Genomic DNA, 11,901 nt, shown 5'->3' with positions numbered 1-11,901 from the left:
CGTCTAACTGGGACTTTTTTTGTAGGTCTGTGGACGTGCAAATCTGGTTCAGTATCTGACGTCTAACTGGGACTTTTTTTGTAGGTCTGTGGACGTGCAAATCTGGTTCAGTATCTGACGTCTAACTGGGACTTTTTTTGTAGGTCTGTGGACGTGCAAATCTGGTTCAGTATCTGACGTCTAACTGGGACTTTTTTTGTAGGTCTGTGGACGTGCAAATCTGGTTCAGTATCTGACGTCTAACTGGGACTTTTTTTGTAGGTCTGTGGACGTGCAAATCTGGTTCAGTATCTGACGTCTAACTGGGACTTTTTTTGTAGGTCTGTGGACGTGCAAATCTGGTTCAGTATCTGACGTCTAACTGGGACTTTTTTTGTAGGTCTGTGGACGTGCAAATCTGGTTCAGTATCTGACGTCTAACTGGGACTTTTTTTGTAGGTCTGTGGACGTGCAAATCTGGTTCAGTATCTGACGTCTAACTGGGACTTTTTTTGTAGGTCTGTGGACGTGCAAATCTGGTTCAGTATCTGACGTCTAACTGGGACTTTTTTTGTAGGTCTGTGGACGTGCAAATCTGGTTCAGTATCTGACGTCTAACTGGGACTTTTTTTTGTAGGTCTGTGGACGTGCAAATCTGGTTCAGTATCTGACGTCTAACTGGGACTTTTTTTGTACATCTGTGGACATGCACATCTGGTTCAGTATCTAAACGTCTAACAGATTTCTGGGCACCACCATGAAGTGGGACATTCACATTACCTCCATTGTGAAAATGGCCCAGCTAAGGTTGTACTTCCTTCGCCAGCTGAGGAAGCTCAACCTGCCCCACTGATCTACGCTGCAGTCACCGAATGTGCACTCATAACTACCTCAGCTACCAAATCAGACCTTCGGAGATTGCAGTGCAGTCCGGACTGCTGAGCAAATCACAGGTACGACCCTCCCACTCTCCAAGAACTATACTAATCCAGAGTGAGTAAAAGGGGTGGCAAAATCACTCTGGACCCCTCACACCCAGCACACTCCCTATTCAAACTGTTGCTGGGCTCTGAGCACCAGAACGGCCGAGCACAGGAACATTTTTTCCTTCAGGCAATAAATCTCTTGAACAGTTTTACAATGGACAACACTTTATTACAGTGTATATGACACACATTATTTACATTTCCATGCATTTGTACTTAATATATTGTGTATTATTCTGTTTTTTTCTATTTTGCTTTAAATATTTTTTGTATATATTTTAATGCACTTATTTTTATATATTTTTTTTATTATCTGTATCTCATCTTGTCACTTTCATTCTGTTTGTGGAAGCATCTGTCACCAAAACATATTCATATGTGTAAATGTACCTGGCAGTTTACTTCTGTTACTAGCCTAAATGTCAACAACCTTTATTAATTCCCACCTGTTTATTCCCAAAATTGTGCAACCCTATGCAATTATTTATGTAAGACCAGGATTATAGAAGACATGAACCAAGCAGGAGTGTTATGCTGCAAGATGTAGATGTAGCATACGATAACAGAGGGACGGTGTTACAAGTAGAAAGAGTGTAAAGATGATTTAATAAGTCCAATGGAACAAAACAGGTTAATCAAACAATATACATCAACAGAAAAACCACATAAAAATGACAACAAGATTCAAAACTCTAACCGACCAATAATGGAACAAACAGACAGACTTAAATAGTGGAGGATAATAGGGATCAGGTGCGGGACAAATGAACTGGGGATTGCAAACAGGTGTGGGGCAAATCAAAGATGGTGGGAAGCAATACAAAGGATCATGGGAGATGAAGTTCAATTAAAAGTCCAGAGGGAAAACAGGGTAAACAAACAGGGGAACGAACAGAAGTGTTACAGCAGGCCAAATGTCCCTGGTATGATTTACAAGACACACTCTGGAAGTGGTCTAATCTTAAGCTTTGTTTTATTTATCAATATTCCTCTGTCATATATCAGTGAAGCCAGTTAGAGTCTAATGTTTTCTAACATGACAGGAATATTAACCCCTCTCTTTAAAGGTGTTGCAACTTGCAAGAATTGGAGGGAAAGAAGTGAGGGATTGTGTCCACAAAGTTCTTGACAGGTATTTGCAACAGTATCCCAACACACAGAACTTGACAATCCTGTTACATTTCTTCTCACAGTTTGCCCTTTTTTGTGGTGAAAAAATAAAATATATTTATACTTCAAGTGTGGGTAACCAAACAGTTGCTGGTCCACATTGACAAAAAAAAAAAAAAAAACTAAGGAAATCACTAAGGACCAGCAACTGTTTGATTACCTACATTCTTCAAAATAACCGTCATGTTCAGAAGAAGAAATAAACTCATTTCAAACTATTGAAGACGAAAAACTATGAGAATCGTATAATTTTTGGGTGAACTATCCATTTAATGTTAATTTAAATGGTGCATTTGTTTTTTAGGCTCTTTACCAACCAGTTGATGGCAAAATTCAATATGAAGGGGAAGGGAAAGAAGCAGAATCTTCCTCTGGAGACGACTAAAACTTATGAAGCAATTAAGGGTACTCAGCATTTTCTCCATTTTAACCATGTCATTTTAACACCAACTCACTCATATAAGATTTTCCTGTGATTTTTTCTGAGTAAAGTTACATATATAGGTCTGTACAGGTCTGTTATATAGAATGATTAACTTGGGTCAGCGAAAAAAATGGAACATTAGAGACAAGTCTAAAAATCTGTGAGTTATTGAGAGAAATTGGATGTTGTGCCAGCCTCCTTCTATTGCTATTTATTTACATTCTGCATAGTGCTTCCTTTTTATTTGATTTCTTGACGGGAGAGATTTTAACAGATCTTAATGTTTTCACATAAAAATACTAACTGAACATTCATACTGCAGTGTAATGTACACTTGTTTTCTTTACATGTTTGTAATTTTTGTTTTCGTTCTACTCTTGCAGCTGCAGTCATGACATGGAACACAGAAGTTACAGAGGCGACAATAAAGCATCATGCCTCAGAACATCTCAAACATGCCCCGTGGAGGAATGGAGATGGATGGCACACAGGGGTGGACACTAACTAAGGACTGTTGCATGACTTTACAGTCCCTCCCCTCCCCCCCATGTCAGACCAAATTTTTTACAATGAACTATTAGTTTAATTAAATATTATAATTTAGTTCTCTCAGCTTGTTGTTGTTGTGTGTTTTTTTTTTTTTTTTTGCTGAAGAACTTAAGTTTCCTCTTGTCTTAAGTAATCTCATGTCATTTGTTTATTTCTGTTGTGTTTCTTTAATTAGATTTAATGGAAAATAACTGAGGACTTTTGTATGAGTACTGTAAGGCATTTTTGTTTATTTCCAGTGTAGTGGACTTTGAGTTTAGCTATTATAATGTATTTATATCAGCTTGTAAATATGTTAATATTTTGCTGAAAAACTCATTAAACATTAAAAACATGTTTAAAAAGACATCTTATGAATGTTCACTTTTTATGTTTTTTGGACGTCGTTACTGCACACTTGAAAGACGTCTAGAACAGACGTCGCAAAAACTTTCATTCTGGATTCTCAGTGGACGTCTTCTGAACGTTCAATATTTATCTCACTTGGACGTCATTACTGCACACTTACAAGACATCTAAAACAGACGTCGCAAAATCTTTCATTTTGAAATCTCAGTGGACGTCTTCTGAACGTTCAATATTCATGTCACTTGGACGTCATTCCTGCACACTTAAAAGACGTCGAAAACAGACGTCACAAAAACTTTCATTCTGGCTACTCGGTAGACGTCTTCTGAACGTTCTATATTTATGTCACTTGGACGTCATTCCTGCACACTTAAAAGACGTCTAAAACGGACGTCGCAAAAACTTTCATTCTGGCTTCTCAATGGACGTCTTCTGAACGTTCAATATGTATGTCACTTGGACGTCATTCCTGCACACTTAAAAGACGTCTAAAACGGACGTCGCAAAAACTTTCATTCTGGCTTCTCAGTGGACGTCTTCTGAACGTTCAATATTTATGTCACTTGGACGTCATTATTGCACACTTAAAAGACGTCTAAAACTGACGTCGCAAAAACTTTCATTCTGGCTACTCTGTAGTCATCTTCTGAACGTTCAATATTTATGTCACTTGGACGTCATTATTGCACACTTAAAAGACGTCTAAAACGGACGTTGCAAAAACTTTCATTCTGGCTACTCGGTAGTTGTCTTCTGAACGTTCTATATTTATGTCACTTGGACGTCATTCCTGCACACTTAAAAGACGTCTAAAACGGACGTCGCAAAAACTTTCATTCTGGCTTCTCAATGGACGTCTTCTGAACGTTCAATATGTATGTCACTTGGACGTCATTCCTGCACACTTAAAAGACGTCTAAAACAGACGTCGCAAAAACTTTTATTCTGGCTTCTCAGTGGACGTCTTCTGAACGTTCAATATTTATGTCACTTGGACGTCATTTTTGCACACTTAAAGACGTCTAAAACGGACGTCGCAAAAACTTTCATTCTGGCTTCTCAGTGGACGTCTTCTGAACGTATGGCAAAGACGTCAAAATTACGTCTTTTGGACGTCTCTGTGTTTGCTGGGTCCCGCTCATCTTTTCCAAATGGCGTTAACGTTATTTGCTCAGTACATGCAGTAGAGACCTGCACTCCTACGGGAGTATATAGCGGGACCCGAGGCAACCGACTGCGGCGCGGGACAAAACTTGATGGGCGAGTGCGGCTGTTCGGGACGCGGGAAAATAAAATGATTCGCGGGACCCCCGCAAAATAGTAATATCTAAAAAGCAAAATATTGTTATTCATCTATTGCACAAAAGCAGCAAGAACAACTAGTATACAACTTACAGCTATGATTAGTAAGCACAAGGATAGGCAGTCATCAGAGGTGTTTAAGTTAGAATCCACTCACTGTCCATTCTTGCACAGTGCTGAATATTGCGTACTCGCGAATTAAAACACACGAAGTGTAGACATTGTGAAAGATTCATTGTGCATAATATTCATTGTGTTAGAGCTTTATGAGATCGCATATGAACTGAGATGTCAACTTTAGCTTTGTTTGCTTGCATTCTGCTATGGATACACACAGTAGCTCATGCTTGCTCTTCTGTTAAGAATAACAGTGGTTTGTGAATGTTGATGCTTAGCCTATATAACAAATATTTTATCAGGAGCGTTTATGCTGGGGTTTTGTGAAATTACGAGATGTTGCAAAACTGTTTCATGTAAATTTAATTGATGTACTGAAAAAAAACTATATAGGTTACTTTTATGCGGGCAGGAGCGGGACAAAACATGAATGTCGAGGCGGGAACTGAACGAGATAAACATATTTCTGCGGATGCGGGACTGAAATATCCGTCCCGTGCATGTCTCTACATGCAGTGTTAAAATGCCCCCTATTGGTTAAACTCTTCATCAAACGTAATATAAGCATGAAGACATAATATGCACATGAAGTGACCTGTCAAAAACGACTTATATGCTTGTTACCACATTTGATAATCAATCGAAATAATCGCAGCTCTTGCGATTTGAAAATCGCACCCTTTCAAATCGTGATTTCGGTTTAAAAACGATTAATCGTGCAGTCCTACAATCACACACACACACACACACACACACACACACACACACACACACACACACACACTTACTTATAGAGTCGTTAACAATAAGCACATTCTTTAGAAGGGGATTTCTGGTCCATTATTGTAGCCTTTTTTACATCCATATCGAAGATGAGATCTTAAGATATTGACTAATCTTCTAATGAAGTAAATATCATATAAAATAGATACGATGATAAAACAGTAGAAATTGTATTGAAAATTGAGACCCAGTTTTGAAACACATTGTCATTGTCAAACGTCAGGGAAACTTATTTACTGTTAATTTGATCAATTATTTGGTTCAAATACATGCAAATAATATTATATATAAACATAATAATTAATTTATATATTATTCATATTAGATATTATTTATATTATATATATTTTCCATTTTATCATATTTTTCAATATTTGTAATTATTAAAAAAAATATGCAACACACAAAGAAAAGAAAAGAAAAGAAAAGAAAAGAAAAGAAAAGAAAAGAAAAGAAAAGAAAAGAAAAGAAAATTATACCATGAATGCATATGTTGCTTGGCCAAATGAAATAAAATAAAATAAACTGAAAAAAATAATATACCATGAATGCATATGTTGATTGGCCAAATGAATAAATGTAAAATGCAATAAAATTATATTAAATTAAATAATACCTTGAATGCATATGTTGCTTGGCCAAAAAAAAAAAAAAAATTATACCATGAAGGCATATGTTGATTGGCCAAATGAATAAATGTGAAATAAAATAAACAAAATTAAATTAAATTAAATTAAATTAATTGGTAAAATGTAAAGTAAAATAAAATAAAGTATACCAAGGATGCATGTGTTGCTTGGCCAAATGAATAAAATAAAATAAAATAAAATAACAAATTATACCATAAATGCATATGTTGATTGGCCAAATGAATAAATGTAAAATACAATAAAATTATATTAAATTAAATAATACCTTGAATGCATATGTTGCTTAGCCAAATGAATAAATGTAAAATGCAATAAAATTATATTAAATAAAAAAATAAATAAAAAATAAATAAATAAAAATAAATAAATAAAATAAAATAAAAAACTATACCATGAATGCATATGTTGCTTGGCCAAATGAATAAATGTAAAATGCAATAAAATAAAATGCAATAAAATAAAATGCAATAAAATAAAATAAAAATAAAATAAAATAAAAAATTATACCATGAATGCATATGTTGATTGGCCAAATGAATAATTGTAAAATGCAATAAAATTATATTAAATTAAATAATACCTTGAATGCATATGTTGCTTGGCCAAATGAATGAATAAATTAAATTACATTAAATTACATGAAATGAAATGAAATGAAATGAAATTAAATAATACCATGAATGCATAAAATAAAATAAATGCATGTTGCTAGGCCAAATGAATAAATGTAATATAAAATAAAATAATACCATGAATGTATATGTTGCTTTGCCAAATTAATAAAATAAAATAATAAAATAAAATAAAATGAATAAATTATTATACCATGAATGCATATGTTGCTTGGCCAAATGAATAAAATAAAATAAAATAAAATAAAATAAAATAATACCATGAAGGCATATGTTGATTGGCCAAATGAATAAATGTGAAATAAAATAAACAAAATTAAATTAAATTAAATTAAATTAAATTAATTGGTAAAATGTAAAGTAAAATAAAACTAGATAAAAAGTTTGTTAGCAAACTTTAAGTTGGCTTGAGAAAGCCTAGCCAGTAAGTTTTAAGTAGTTTTAAAAGCATTTAGTTTAAAGAAAGTTTAAAGGTTTTCAGTTAGAAATAGTTTTAGTTTGATTGATAAAGTTTGAAGATAGATAGGCTAGATAGATATAAATAGTTTGAAAATAGAAAGATTTATAGATATAAATAGTTAGAAGATATAGTTTGAATGTGAATAGATAGATATGAGGTTACTAGGGTACCCAGGGTGGTAGCATGATTAGCTAGTTGCTAGCATGATTTTAGTAAGACTAGCAAGTCGCTAGCATGATTTTAGCATGACTGGCAAGTCGCTAGCATGATTTACCAATATTAGCAAGTCGCTAGCATGATTTTAGCATGACTAGCAAGTCCCTAGCATGATTATAACATGACTAGCAAGTCGTTAGCATGATTCTAGCAGGACTAGCAAGTCACTAGCATGATTATAGCATGACTAGCAAGTCGCTAGCATGATTTTAACAAGACTAGCAAGTCGCTAGCATGATTTTAGCATGACTAGCAATTTGCTAGCATGATTTTAGAATGACTAGCAAGTCGCTAGCATTATTATAACATGACTAGCAAGTCGCTAGCATGATTTTTAACATTACTAGCAAGTCGCTAGCATGATTTTAGCATTACTAGCAAGTCGCTAACATGATTTTACCATGACTAGTGTTACGGCTGGCTCGTGAGCCGCAACACAAAACAGGCACAACACCACATTTTGGGAAAAACTCCATTTATTTACCAAAATGAGAAAAAAAGTTACATAACAAAACTAGACGTCTAGGGGTATAAAATAAAATTATACACGCGCGAGTATTTAATAGGGAAATTAAGAGGGAGGACAAAAACACAAAAAACGCAAAACCTGAGAGAGACCAACTAAAAGTCATACCAGGCTTTTATACATTGTGACTCTCCCAGAGGCTTAATCAGTGATTAATGTCACCTGTTGCCCAGCCAGCGATTGCACTTACAGCAAAGCCAGAAGGGGGCAATAGGCAGGCGTAACACTAGCAAGTCGCAAGCATGATTTTAGCACAACTAGCAAGTCGCTAGCATGATTTTAGCATTATTATTGCATGACTAGCAAGTCGCTATGATTATTTTAGCATGACTAGCAAATCCCTAAAATGATTTTAGCATTACTAGCAAGTCGCTAGCATGGTTTTAGCAAGACTAGCAAGTCGTTAGCATGATTGTAGTATGACTAGCAAGTCGCTAGCATGATTTTTAGCACGACTAGCAAGTCGCTAGCATGATTTTAGCACGACTAGCAAGTCGCTAGCATGATTTTAGCATGACTAACAAGTCGCTAGCATGATTTTAGCATTATTTTAGCATGACTAGCAAGTCGCTAGCATGATTTTAGCTTTTTTTTAGCATAACTAGCAAGTCGCTAGTTATGATTCTAGTATGACTAGCAAGTCGCTAGCATGATTTTAGCAAAACTAACAAGTCGCTAGCATTATTGTAGTATGATTAGCAAGTCGCTAGCATGATTTTAGCATTACTAGCAAGTCGCTAGCATGATTTTAACATTACTAGCAAGTCGCTATCATTATTTTAGCATGACTAGCAAGTCGCTAGCATGATTCTAGCATGACTAGCAAAGTCGCTAGCATGATTTTAGCATGATTAGCAAGTCGCTAACATGATTTTAGCAAGACTAGCAAGTCGTTAGCATGGTTTAAGCAAGACTAGCAAGTCATTAGCATGATTGTAGTATGACTAGTAAGTCGCTAGCATGATTTTTAGCATGATTGTAGTATGACTAGCAAGTCACTAGCATAATTTTAGCACAACTAGCAAGTCGCTAGCAAGTCGTTAGCATGATTGTAGTATGACTAGCAAGTCGCTAGCATGATTTTTAGCATGACTAGCAAGTCACTAGCATGATTTTAGCACGACTAGCAAGTCGCTAGCATGATTTTAGCATGACTAGCAATTTGCTAGCATGATTTTAGAATGACTAGCAAGTCGCTAGCATTATTATAACATGACTAGCAAGTCGCTAACATGATTTTTAACATTACTAGCAAGTCGCTAGCATGATTTTAGCATTACTAGCAAGTCGCTAACATGATTTTACCATGACTAGCAAGTCGCTATCATTATTTTAGCATGACTAGCAAATTCCTAAAATGATTTTAGCATTACTAGCAAGTCGCTAGCATGGTTTTAGCAAGACTAGCAAGTCGTTAGCATGATTGTAGTATGACTAGCAAGTCGCTAGCATGATTGTAGTATGACTAGCAAGTCGCTAGCAAGATTTTAGCATTATTTTAGCATGACTAGCATGGTTTTAACAAGACTAGCAAGTCGTTACCATGATTGTAGTATGACTAGCAAGTCGCTAGCATGATTTTTAGCATGACTAGCAAGTCACTAGCATGATTTTAGCATTACAAGCAAGTCGCTAGCATGATTTTAGCACGACTAGCAAGTCGCTAGCATGATTTTAGCACGACTAGCAAGTCGCTAGCATGATTTTAGCATGACTAGCAATTTGCTATCATGATTTTAGAATGACTAGCAAGTCGCTAGCATTATTATAACATGACTAGCAAGTCGCTAGCATGATTTTTAACATTACTAGCAAGTCGCTAGCATGATTTTAGCATTACTAGCAAGTCGCTAACATGATTTTACCATGACTAGCAAGTCGCAAGCATGATTTTAGCACGACTAGCAAGTCGCTAGCATGATTTTAGCATTATTATTGCATGACTAGCAAGTCGCTATCATTATTTTAGCATGACTAGCAAATCCCTAAAATGATTTTAGCATTACTAGCAAGTCGCTAGCATGGTTTTAGCAAGACTAGCAAGTCGTTAGCATGATTGTAGTATGACTAGCAAGTCGCTAGCATGATTTTTAGCACGACTAGCAAGTCGCTAGCATGATTTTAGCACGACTAGCAAGTCGCTAGCATGATTTTAGCATGACTAACAAGTCGCTAGCATGATTTTAGCATTATTTTATCATGACTGGCAAGTCGCTAGCATGATTTTAGCATTTTTTTAGCATAACTAGCAAGTCGCTAGCATGATTCTAGTATGACTAGCAAGTCGCTAGCATGATTTTAGCACGACTAGCAAGTCGCTAGCATGATTTTAGCATTATTTTAGCATGACTAGCAAGTCGCTAGCATTATTTTAGCTTGACTAGCAAGTCACTAGCATTATTTTAGCATGACTAGCAAGTCGCTAGCATTATTTTAGCTTGACTAGCAAGTCACTAGCATAATTTTAGCAAGACTAGCAAGTCACTAGCATGATTTTAGCAAGACTAGCAAGTTGTTAGCATGATTGTAGTATGACTAGCAAGTCGCTAGCATGATTTTTAGCATGACTAGCAAGTCGCTAGCATGATTTTAGCACGACTAGCAAGGCGCTAACATGATTTTAGTACGACTAGCAAGGCGCTAGCATGATTTTAGCATGACTAGCATGTCGCTAGCATGATTTTAGCACGACTAGCAAGTCGCTAGCATGATTTTAGCATTATTTTAGCATGACTAGCAAGTTGCTAGCATGATTTTAACATTATTTTAACATGACTAACAAGTCGCTAGCATTATTTTAGCATGACTAGCAAGTCGCTAGCATGATTTTACCAAAACTAGCAAGTCGCTAGCATAATTTTAGCAAGACTAGCAAGTCGCTAGCATGATTTTAGCAAGACTAGCAAGTCGTTAGCATGATTGTAGTATGACTAGCAAGTCGTTAGCATGATTTTTAGCATGACTAGCAAGTCGCTAACATGATTTTACCACGACTAGCAAGTCGTTAGCATGATTGTAGTATGACTAGCAAGTCGTTAGCATGATTTTTAGCATGACTAGTAAGTCGCTAACATGATTTTAGCACGACTAGCAAGTCGCTAGCATGATTTTACCATTACTAGCAAGTTGCTAGCATGATTTTAGCACGACTAGCAAGTCGCTAGCATGATTTTAACATTATTTAACATGACTAGCAAGTCGCTAGCATGATTTTAACACGACTAGCAAGTCGCTAGCATGATTTTAGCATTATTTAACAATGACTAGCAAGTCGCTAGCATGATTTTAACATTTACTAGCAAGTCGCTAGCATGATTTTAGCATTATTTAGCATGACTAGCAAGTCACTAGCATGATTTTAACATGACTAGCAAGTCGCTAGCATGATTTTAGCATTACTAGCAAGTCGCTAGCATGATTTTACCAAAACTAGCAAGTCGCTAGCATGATTTTAGCAAGACTAGCAAGTCGTTAGCATGATTGTAATATGACTAGCAAGTCGCTAGCATGATTTTAGCACGACTAGCAAGTCGCTAGCATTATTTTAGCACTACTAGCAAGTCGCTAGCATGATTTTAGCACGACTATCAAGTCGCTAGCATTATTTTAGCACTACTAGCAAGTCGCTAGCATGATTTTAGCAAGACTAGCAAGTCGTTAGCATGATTGTAATATGACTAGCAAGTCGCTAGCATGATTTTAGCACGACTAGCAAGTCGCTAGCATTATTTTAGCACGACTAGCAAGTCGCTAGCATTA

The 11,901-nt window shown here is 35.9% G+C and overlaps 1 protein-coding gene across 2 annotated transcripts in view; it reads right to left on the bottom strand.

Moving 5' to 3' along the window:
- The window catches only part of pdgfrb (platelet-derived growth factor receptor, beta polypeptide), a 117,297-nt gene that overhangs the window by 5,022 nt on the left and 100,374 nt on the right, over window positions 1-11,901 (bottom strand). The gene's annotated exons all lie outside the window — the stretch shown is intronic.

The sequence above is a fragment of the Garra rufa genome, chromosome 16 (genome assembly GCF_049309525.1).
Source record: "Garra rufa chromosome 16, GarRuf1.0, whole genome shotgun sequence".
NCBI classification, from domain to species: Eukaryota; Metazoa; Chordata; class Actinopteri; order Cypriniformes; family Cyprinidae; genus Garra; species Garra rufa.
This window is presented reverse-complemented; position numbering and strand designations above follow the sequence as displayed.